The sequence below is a fragment of the Octopus sinensis genome, linkage group LG8 (genome assembly GCF_006345805.1).
Source record: "Octopus sinensis linkage group LG8, ASM634580v1, whole genome shotgun sequence".
Lineage (NCBI taxonomy): Eukaryota > Metazoa > Mollusca > Cephalopoda > Octopoda > Octopodidae > Octopus > Octopus sinensis.
This window is the reverse complement of record NC_043004.1, coordinates 104,942,870-104,955,080: the sequence shown is the minus strand read 5'-3', so window position 1 is coordinate 104,955,080 and position 12,211 is coordinate 104,942,870.

The following is a 12,211-nucleotide window of genomic DNA, read 5'->3' as shown; positions in this document are numbered from 1 at the left end:
ACCCGTATCCCCGATCCTTTTTCTTCAATTATCCACTTATTTTATTCTTATATTTTTTCGTTTTATTGTTTTTAATTTTTATTTTTTATCTTTATTTATATAAACGCCCTTTCACTCAGATCTACCTATCTTTTATAATGTCTTGGTCTAACTAACTGTCTTTCTCACAAATTCTAAACTCTTGATGATCTCTGAACTTTTCTCCCATTATCCGCATGAGCACTAAACTGCTAGATCCCATTTTTTCAACTGGATGCATTTCTCAACCCGCTTTCTAAACTATGGACTTACCTGGAATTATACACGAGGTACACCTTCACGGAATTATGGATAACGGGATGAGCCTTAATCTTCATGCATTTCTCTGCACCAAATTTTCTATCTAAATCTTCCCATGGAAATTTCCTGCATATCTTGTCTCCAATGACGGAATACCCAGTATATGGAAATGTGGATCAACACAATGATCCATTATCTGGGATATCTTGGAAGCAGCTGTAAGACATTATTATATATTTTCGCTTACTGTAAGACATTATTATTTATTTTCGCTTACTTCGATTCACCATTATAATTAAACCAATTTAAATGATCTGATAAGTTTGTCCTGCCTGAGTTTTCTCTTCCTTTAATTTATATCCATAGACTCATAAATAGGCTAGGGATCTTCAGCTCCGGCCCTTCTTGTGAACAATATGTTAGGGTTTATCATAAGTATATTAATAATGAGGTAAGAAACTGGAGTCGAGGATAATTTATTTGTATCATAGTTTGAAGTTAAAATTTATTTGTATTTAAATTTCAACTTCAAACAATAATACATATAAATAATACACCCTCAACTCTCGATTTTCTTCCATCATTAGTATTATATATATATGGAATTTATAAATATTTAATCCATCACTACGTGCGCTTTCACAAATCACATGACTTTGACATCAGAGTCGGTACCCTTGGAATTAGTAGTGTTAGGCGGTAGATAGCATAATGAAATAGGAGCTAGATTTGTATACCCCTAACGTTGCCTTAAACGAATTTAAAAGATATACCTATATATATTTCTGTTGTTGTTCTTTAAAATACGATTTTTTAATTTAATTTACATTTATTTACATATATAATTGATTTCAAATACTGCTATTAAACATGTAATGAAAACCAGACTTTTATTCAAGGGACAGAACTTTAATTTACAAAGTCTATTCGAAGGGAGATAACTATTCGGTCTCAGATTACATTGAAGTAGTGACTCGCCTTCTCAAATTCAATTAAACCAATTAGCATGTGAGACAGCTTGTCAGGTACCAGGTTTAATATACAGGTTAAGACCCAGTCAAAAAACAAAAACAAAAAGAAACTGCCTACTAGGAGTGAAAAAATGTGTAGAAATCAAATATAAAAACAAACATTTACGGAAACGTACGGGGTCGGGAGAGAGCTTTCGGAAAATTGATAAGATCCGATTTTCCCTTCATAATTTTAATGAAAATGGATATATATTGATGAAATTTTATAGAAAATACCATTCAAATGGTACAGATTACGATTACAAAGAAATTTCCGGGGAAAATGTTTCCCGAAGGGGTGGGGAGAGGATTTGGGAAAATTCACACGGTCCATTTTTTTCCCTCATGACTTTCAGGAAAATGGATAACTTTCAATGAAGTTTTATAGAAACACCTTTCATACAGCATAGATTAGGATTACAAAGAAATTTGTGGGGAAAATGTTTTCCGAAGTGGGGAAGGAGAGGACTGTCGGAAAATTCCCAAGATTTGTTTTTTTTTCCCTGTCACCAAAATGAAATAAAATAAGTCTACTAGGAGTAAAAAAAGACGTAGAAAACGAATATGAAAACAAAAATTTGCGCAAATGAACGGAGATGGAGGGAGAGGACTTTCGGAAAAATCATACGATCCGATTTTTTACCTCATAACTTTCAGGAAAATGGATATCTTTTAATGAAATTTTACAGAAACACCTTTCAAACGGCATAGATTACGATTATAAGAAACTAGCAGTATCGCCCGGCGTTGCTAAGGTTTGTAAGGGAAATAACTATAAAGCATTTTTAGAGAGTTATAGCCAAAAAATAGCAAAAAAAATGGGAAAAAAATGATGGTAAATTTTTTTTTTAGTTAAAAAAGGTGGAGTTGCGTCCCCTAGACAGTTTGCGGTTTGCGTTTCTAATTCTCGACCCCATGTCGAATTTATCGATTTTTTTCAGAACTGGGGGAACTTTTGAAAATTTTCGCTGCGTTAGTTTTGAATTATGACATTGGGCTATGTATGTGTCAAGTTTCATCAGAATCGGTTGAAAGCCGTGGTCAGGGTGAGGGTACAAGCAAACAGACACACAGAAACACGCACAGACAAACTGCCGTTTATATATAGAGAGATATGTGGGGGAAATGTTTTCCTGTGTATACACACACATATACAGTCCTATTATGCATCTAATCTTTAGTGTAAGAACGAAGACAGAAATTGTTCAAATGAATGCATACAATTCTTGAGAAAGCTTGCACTGTTTCAATTGCAAAACCTTTTAATATCGTTTGTATTGCTAGAATCTATTCGGATAAATTTGAAAAACAAAATAAACAAACCCATTCAAAACGAACTTCCATTTGTCTCATTGTGTATGGACTTAGCAAGCTGCACACATGTCGAATATTAGATGCACCAGTTTTAGAACATACATTAAAATCTCTGAGGTATTTTCACTTTTTTTGTTTTTATGTATAAAATCAAGTCAATTCTTATCATTTGGTTGACGGCAAGATGGTAAGATTTTTATTTTAAATTGTTTGTCCATTTAAAATGCTATATGGTTTCAAATTTTGGCACAAGGCCATCAATTTCGGGGAGAGGGTAAGTCAACTGCATCGACTCCAGTCCTCAACTGGTAATTACTCTATCAATCACGGAAGGAATTATAGGCAGAGTCGAACTCAGCCGAATTTGAACTCTGAATATAAAAAAGGATGTGTTCGACAAATGCTACCTTTTATTTGAAATATATTTAGTTTAAATACAAAAACTTTTTGGAAACATTACAAAGATCCTATTAACATTGCAACTGTTTTCATTTTCAGGAAAATAGAAATGTTATAGAATAAAGGTTGTTTGCCAACATAATGTGGCAGTCCTGATTAGGATGAATGTTACTGTTTTTTAGCCCCAGGAAACATCGTCTCCATTTGGCTATCGACGCACTGTCTGCGTCCTTAGATTTTCGAACAAGGGAGCTTAGTGTCCCCACTCAGCACAATGAAATATCTGTGTACCAGGGGTTTCTAGCTTCTTTCCCTTCATCGTATTTTTAAACTGTATAAATTATTCGAATTGAGGCTGTCTTTAGTTATTCTTTTTTTTAAGACCTAATAAATAGTCTTTTTAATATTGCTTAGCTAAAAAAACACAAAGGCAGTGTGCTGGCAGATCCATTAGCACGTTAAGCAGGATGCTCAGTGGCATTTCGTCCGTCTTCCACTTTCTGCATTCAAAGGTCACCAGGGTCAATCAATTTTGCCTTTCATACTTTTCGAGGTTGATAAAATAAATTACCAGCTGAGCTTGACGTTGGTGGGGGAGGAGGAGGGTGTCGATGTAATTGACTTATTCCCTTCCCTCTAACTACTGACCTTGGACCAAAATTTAAAACCAATATTAACTTAAGAGAAGTTATTTATAAATGTTTTATTTCATACTAGCAGTATCGCCCGGCGTTGCTCGGGTTTGTTTCGCCCCTTTAGAATTGGAATTTTTGAAAAGCAAAAATTTTGCATTATGTAGCTTGTTATTCTCTTTAAGTGAACATTTTTCTGGTTGAAATACACCGAAAAATGGTGACACAGCAGTAAAAAATCGTAAAAAATAGGGATTTTCATAGAAAAAAAGCACCTTTTTGATGTAAATAATTTTTGGTGTTAACATGGTCCGATTTGAAATTTTTCTTCTACGGAAGGAAGAGCAAGCCTTCTTCTATCATACTCTCGATTTTGGTCAACTTGCGCCGCAGGGTCTCGGAGGAGATAGTGTTAGTTGAAGGCTACCAAACCTGCCATACACAGACAACTTCAGCTTTATATATAGAGAGATTTTTGGCTTTGGTTAGAGCGTCAGGCTCACAGTCCTGAGGTAGCGAGTTTGATGGCTGTGTTGTGTTCTTGAGCAAGACACTTTATTTCATGTTGCTCCAGTTCACTCAGCTGTAGAAATGAGTTGTGACGTCACTGGTGCCAAGCTAGCTTTGCATCAGTGGTGTGGGAAGGAGAAGCTGGTATGCATGTTCAACTGCTGGTCTTTCTTAAACAACCTTGCCTGGACTTGTGACTCAGAGGGGCACCGTCTAGGTGCAACCCTGTAGTCATTCATGACCGAAGGGGATCTTTAACCTTTTCAAACTCCGTATGTATATATATTATACAATAATTACATTTACTTAAATAACTTTTCCTTAAACAACATTCCTAGGCAAGGATATGTCTTTCCACTTGGTTTGAAGAAGCCTTAGCTGCTATTTCATGTGCTAGAGTTGCTGTACTCGATTAAGCCTCTCTCTTAACATTGCTTCCACTCGGCCAAAATTTGAAACAGTTCTTATTTACCCTAAGGTATGGCTTTCAATATTTAAACCCACTCGTACATACATACATACATAGGTTTAATACAATATCCTCAACATGTATTGAGTACTCCTTTCACAAACATTTGTCATTAAATAATGTACATATATCTGTCTGTCTATCTATCTATCTATCTATCTATCTATCTATCTATCTATCTATCTATCTATCTATCTATCTATCTATCTACTTACATAGCTATGTATGTATGTTCTGTTTCAATGAATTAATGTTTAGAGCAGTTGTCATGAGATACCATGTTGAAGTTTTTTTTCATTTTACTTAATTTGCTGTATTACACATGGGAGATCCTACTTTCAAAGCTAATTTCTTATATTCATTTAAAACTTGTTGAATGAATCCAACTCCTGGAGAAGAAATAAAGAAAACACCTACTTAATATTATCATCTAATATTAAAGAGTCCGATTGTGAAAGACTATGATCACCAATACCATTGTCCCAAATGGGGTTCTTTGAAGGATCTCTGGAGAAATTTTACTTGGCAGGGTGCATAGCTCAGAGATCAAAGAATCTCTCGTGGTTGACCCACTACTTCTCTGCATTGAGAGGTCACAGTTTCAGTACTACTGGACATGTGATTAGAATGTTACAGGAAAGAACCACAAGATGGGTTCATCTAGCTGAGCTAACCAGTAGGAAACCTAAGGGTATACCTAGAAAGTGTTGGTTGGATAATATCCATAGTCTCAACGGGTTATGCTAGGGAATCCAGCAGGAAAGTCTAATGAAGGTTGCTTCTGATTGGACCCCCAATGGAGGAGATGCTTGAGGACTCTAATCCTATGATTCTCCCAGGAATAGTGGGTGGGTGGATGGGTGGGATATTAAAGAAGAAAAGAAAACCATTGTAATGGTAACTTTATATGTCTGTCCATCAAAACAGATAAACTAATAAAGTCTTTTTGATTCAAAAGCACGTAACTCAAGTGAGACTGTAACCATGGCCTATGCCAGTGCAGCATAACCGGCCCATTTAAGAGAACCCTTCAATCATTGGGCAATAAACTGTGCTTGTGAAGACCTGTTGAATCAAGTAAAGTTATTGTCGTGGCCGATGCCAGTACCGCCTGACTGGCACCCATGCTGGTGGCACGTAAAAAGCACCATTTGAGCGTGGTTGATGCCAGTGGCATGTAAAAAGCACCATTTGAGCATGGTTGTTGCCAGTGCTGTGCTGTTGACGAGCTCCCGTGCCAAGAATTAATTATCTTAACTATGTGTGAACTGTGTAAGGTAACTCAGTTATTATTCTATCACATGTTGAACATCTTACATATTGTCCCATATCATTACTGTAATGTGGTCATCATACTTCTAATGTCCACTAATTCTTTGTTGCTGTTGTTCTTCGTATCATCAACGTTCTTAAATATGTTGGTGGCACTATCAATTCTCCAATAACCAGGATACCATCTTTAACTGTTTCCGTTTTACAATGACTTAAAATGGCATTTTGAACTACAGAATAACTGATTCAATCCTTTTTAACATATCAGATAAAAATGTTATCATTGGTAGTTTCCAATTTTGTTTTCACTAAAACAGTCAGTTCTATATCATACTTAATGTATATATACACTGTTGATAGGCCAAAGACTACAGTATTTGTCCTGAGATAACATTTATGGACATGCTGTGTTAAAAATACATTAAATATTAGGGAGAGATGAAAATTCATTCCAGTAGCAGCCAATGAGAGTACCAAATGCATTTCAGCCCCTTTTCTCATCAGGAAAAAAGAGGGTGTCTGTGAATGTATGCCATTAAAAGGGCTCAAGAATGCTGAAATGCATTTGGGGCTCTCACTGGCTGCTGCTGCTGGAGCAAATTTTCATCTCTCTCTGATATTTCTGTTTTTAACACAGCAAGTCTGTAAGAGATATCATCTCAGAACAAATACTGCCATAACTGGTCCATTGGCAATGTGTGTACTTCAAGAATGAGACAAATAAATAAGAAAGGATCAAACCTCCTTTCTGGGCCATAGGCTCATATGGCCAATTTCTTAGATTCTGAAGCATATATCCCCCACTCACCACTTCCACTGGACAGGGCTCTGTTCTGTTGCAGGAATACTCATTTTTGCCTGCTGAGTGGGTTGTAGCAATGTGAAATGAAGTGCTTTCCTCAAGAGCACGATGCATCACTCAGTCCATAATCTTACAATCATGAGTACAACACCCAAACTACTGAGCCATGTGCCACCACGAGTATGGTATATCAATGGCTATTTCAGTGGTTTGTGCACTGGGCCTCATGGAGGCAGTGACATCAAGCTGAGTAAGATTGTAGTCATGGCTGATGCCAGCATCACGTAAGTGACCTGTTAAAAGCACCCTTCGATCATTGGGCGATATGCTGTGCTTGTGAAGACCTGTTGAACCGAGTGAAATTGTAATCGTGGCCAATGCCAGTGCCATCTGAGTGGCACCCATATTGGTGGCACGTAAAAATCACCATTCGAGTGTTGGGCCACATAGAGACAGTGACAAGTGACCAAGATCCTTGGCGATATACTGTGCTTGTGTTGACCTGTCAAGGCTAGTGAGACTGTAGTTGTGGCCGATGCTGGTGTTAGGTCAATAGCACCCATGCTGTGGCTTGTAGGAAGCACCCACTACACCCTTGGAGTGGTTGGCATTAGGAAGGGCATCCAGCTGTAGAAACCCTGCCAAATCAGATTGGAACCTGGTGCAGCCCCTGGCTTACCAGTTTTCAGTTAAACTGTCCAACACATGCCAGCATGGAAAGCAGACATTAAATGATGATGATGATGATGATGACTACCTCAGTTGTGTATACTGCATTTATATTTTTGTGTTTTATAACACCAGTCTCTACAAGACCAAAAAGTGCCATCCCCATCGTAAAGGCATTGCCTAGGCTATTCTTTCCCTCTGCCCCTTCCAGCTATACAATTGGCCCGAGTGTGTCTTTATGATAGTCAACTGAGTGGCCTTTTTTCAGTGCTGTGTGGTAGCTGCTCTGTCTGAGACATGTAAACAATACTCAGTTGTGGTTCTCACATGAGATCTGTAGAATGTCAGTATTTATTTTGAGCCTGAAGTATTTTCTGATCCTGAAGTGAAGGGCCATTTGGGATGCAGTCCTAGCTATGTTAAGGACATGCGTTAGCCAAGAGAGATCTTCAGTGCATGTGAGGTCTAACAGAGTAACTATGAAGGCTCGAGTTGAGTACTGTTTACATTTACAGGGGATGTGGCTCAATGATATTTTCAAGATATTAATAGCATTTGGAAGGCAGCGAACTGACAATCATTAGCACGGTAGGTAAAATACTTAGAGGAAGTTTGTCTGTTGCAACATTCCAAGTTCAAATTCTGCAAAGGTTAATCTTTCATCCTTTCAGGATTGATAAAATAAGTACCAGTTGATCATTGGGGTTGATGTAATTGACTTAACTCCTACCCAAAAATTGCTGGTAATGTGCCAAAATTTCAAACCAATATTTATAGCATTTGTGTTTCTTTTGCTGTTGAAAGAGCTGAGGTTTGTATTGCCCTACAGGAGGATATTTTTAAGATCGTTCATGGAAGAAGTGAAAGAAAATTTGGAATGTTTCATGGTTGCATGTAGATGATGCATGGTTGGCAGAGATTATGGAGAAATGAAAGGTAATATACTCTTTTACTCTTTACTCTTTTACTTGTTTCAGTCTGCTTCAGTGACTGCTGCCATGCTGGAGCACCACCTTTAGTTGAGCAAATTGACCCCAGGACTTATTCTTTGTAAGCCTAGTACTTATTCTGAACTGCTAAGTTAAAGGGACGTAAACATACTACCATTGGTTATCAAGCGATGTTGGGTGGGAGAAGAAACACAGACACACAAACACACACACATATATATATATACATATATACGACGGGCTTCTTTCAATTTCCGTCTACCAAATTCACTCACAAAGCTTTGGTCAGTCCGAGGCTATAGTAGAAGACACTTGCCCAAGGTGCCACGCAGTGGGACTGAACCCGGAACCTTGTGGTTGGTAGGCAAGCTACTTACCACACAGTCACTCCTGCATAAGAATGGGTGATGTTGGAGGTGACAACAAGTAGGTCATCGGTGTGTAGAAGGAAGTGAGTGTAGGACAAGATTGAATTGTGAGGCACACTAGAGTTGATAGAGTATGGGACAGAATGAGCTTTATCAATACATACCATGATTATGTAATCTGTAAAGAAGTTACCAATCCAGATGAAAGACAGATGGAGCCTATAAGTGGGAAGTTTTCATAGATTTGCAAACTTTGTTAATTTTGAAGCTTTCAGTGGATTTATAAAGGTAAGAGTCTACTGGTAGGTAACATGGGAAAGTTAGCCCCTTGTGGATCTAGCTTTATGGGAGACATATTAGTGGCTATTGAGGACATTATCAATGTTATTCTAGCAACCTTTCCACTGGATGTTTTAAGTTCTTAACATACACATTTATTTTCAATTTCCATGCAAAGGAAAATTTTTTTTTAATAATTTATTTTGAATCTGTATATAAGGAAGATTAAGTACACAAATTATTTTGGATTAGATGTGATTTATTATGAAGTTACAGATAGAAATGAACCCACACTAACCCACTGTCCTCGTTAGAGAACAGATGTATTTGGTTTATTTACTGCAGTAAATGTTAACTGGGTGCAAAATAGTGCTTGTATTTAACCATTGTATTTGGTTTATTTACTGCAATAAAGGTTAACTGGACAATTCTGCTTGTTTGTTATCCTTATTTATATAACTATCTTCAAAATGGGTTAAAATGGGTTAATGATAGAAAAAGGAAATAACATCGTGAACGAAATATTTTGGGTTAGAAATAAGTGACATACCCCAAAGTACAGTGAATGTGTATTTTCATTCAAATATATATTTATTAGACATCGCTGAATGAAAATATATGGGATTATATGTGAAGAGGTTAATGCAACATGGAAAACATAACCACCGTTCAGGATCTAATGTGTTTTTAACATTGGGGCTTATATTTCCTCAATACATTTCTAAATGGTGGTATGATGATGTGCTTCCTAGAAATCCATTTCAGTAAAATGATTTATTTAAGAAGAAAGAAAAAAGTGAAATATTCAGTTTTTGCAGCTGGATAAGAATCTGAACATTTTTACAGTCATACAGGGTACATGTTTAACCTGCTGGGTATTACAGCAAAATCTCCTTCAAATCACACCCAACTATCTTAAAAAACAAAACAGGACACATTAGATAATATAGTCTTAGATATCCTTTAAAAAAAGATGGTCATGGCTGGAATGGTTTTGATCATAGGTCTGCACTAACAGAATTGTCCTGGAGCTAAACAATGGCATCAATTATGTTTAGAAGTGACTCCCACACACAAAAAACATACCCCTAATACAAACCATAAAATTAAATCCCAAACTGAAAAATATGGGAAAACTAATTTTAAGATTAAAGTTACAGTAACCCTGAGCCAAAACATAAACCTAACACTAACCCCAAACCTAATCCTATCCTAAACAGTAATCCTAACCTTAAGCTAAACCTCATTCTATAGCTAACTCTAACCATAACCCTTTACCCAAACCATAACACTGAATCTAATTCTTAGTCTAAGACTAACATTTAAACTAAACTTAATCTTAGGCCTAACTAATCATAATCCTAACTCTAACCCTAATACAAATTCAAACCTTAACTGTAGCCCTAAAACCTGATCTTAGCACCAAGCATAACTATAACACCGAAGTAAGTCTAAGTCTATTCATAAAAATAGACCTAATTCTAATGCTAACCTTAGCCCTAACACTAATTATAATTCTAACCTTAACTCTAATCCTAACCCAAATGCTAACACCATCCCTAACTCTAAAGCTAGCACTAAACTTAATTCTGTCCCCATTCCTAACCCCCAAATCTAACCTTAATTGTGACACTGAACCTAACACTAAATCTTTATCTAAACACTAAATTAAACCTAACACTGACCCTGACAGAAGCCCTAATTCAGCCCTAGCCACATGCTTAATCCTGACCAAAACCATGATAACTTTAACCCTAACTCTAATCCTGTCTTTAGCCCTAATGCTAACACTAACTGTAATTCCAAACCTAACTCTCACCTTAACCCTAACCTATCCCTGACTTTAACCTTAACTTTATTCCAACCCTAACCCCAAACCTAAGCCTAACTGTAACCCTAAGCGTAGCTCTACAACTTAGCTTGGTCAAACATCTAACCAAAAGGAGGAAACTAGTGAATGCTGCCGCTATAGGAATGGACAACAATGTGGATTTCTGGTAGGTTGATAATGGAGTGTTTTGATTGGCAAAAGTTTCAAACTTCAAGGATTTCTTACGGCTTTATTATTAATGTGTCAAAAATGAATGTGATTTTCGTAATAAACACTAAAAACTATATCAGCGTAGGAAACATAAAATTGAACGCTGTGAATGAAATCTCAAGGATCTTATTTTTGTCCCCTTTTAAACTTGAAATGGTATTTCGTAATGTTTAGATTTTATTGTATTTCATTATATTCTTGCCAGTGCCGCCTCGACTGCCAGCGTCACCTCGACTGCCAGCGCCGCCTCGACTTAAGCCAGCGCCGCCTCGACTACCAGCGCTGCCTTGACTTAAGCCAGCGTCGCCTCGACTGGCTTCTGTGCCGGTGGCACATAAAAAGCACCATCCGAACGTGGCCGTTGCCAGCGCCGCCTTGGCTGGCTTCCGTGCCGGTGGCACGTTAAAAGCACCAACCGATCGTAGCCGATGCCAAACTCCCCTGGCACCTGTGCCGGTGGCACATAAAAAGCACCCACTACACTCGCGGAGTGGTTGGCGTTAGGAAGGGCATCCAGCCGTAGAAACTCTGCCAGATCAGACTGGAGCCTGGTGCAGCCCCTGACTTCCCAGACCCCGGTCGAACCGTCCAACCCATGCTAGCGCGGAAAATGGACGTTAAACGATGATGATGATGATGATGATGACTTTGTATCTATAAAAAAAAAATCTCTCAAGGTTTCGTAATGTTTTCATTTGCTTACCGACAACATTTGCCAAATGTGACTTCTAGTGATTAGTTACAATTTTCTTAAGTTTGACCTAAAGCTCTTCTTTCATACTGTCTGAGTAATATAAAGCTTTCCTTTTATAGCTTCCAAGACATTCTAGGGTTGAAAAAAAAAAGGTGCATATCATTTTTGAAGCTTGGACGCCAGGGGAAATAGGAAGGGTTAAAAGTTTATAACTTTTTTTTCCATTTTTAAATTGGCTCAAAAATTTTATTGTGATTTACATAATTAGCACGTAAAATTACATATATAGAAAATTGAAAAAAAATGTTTAAAAATCGGGTACTGCGAACGAAACCGCAAAGGTTGTTATTGTTTTCCTCTACATACGGCAAACAGGTTTTGGGACCGAGGAAAGTTCAAATAAAGTTCGTGAAAGATCGTAGAAAAGGTTGTTGTTTTGTTGTGCAGCGACGAACAATGTGTGTGATGTTATTGTTTTAATGTCAGCAAGTCAGGTGGTTTTTATAATATAAACATGGAATGC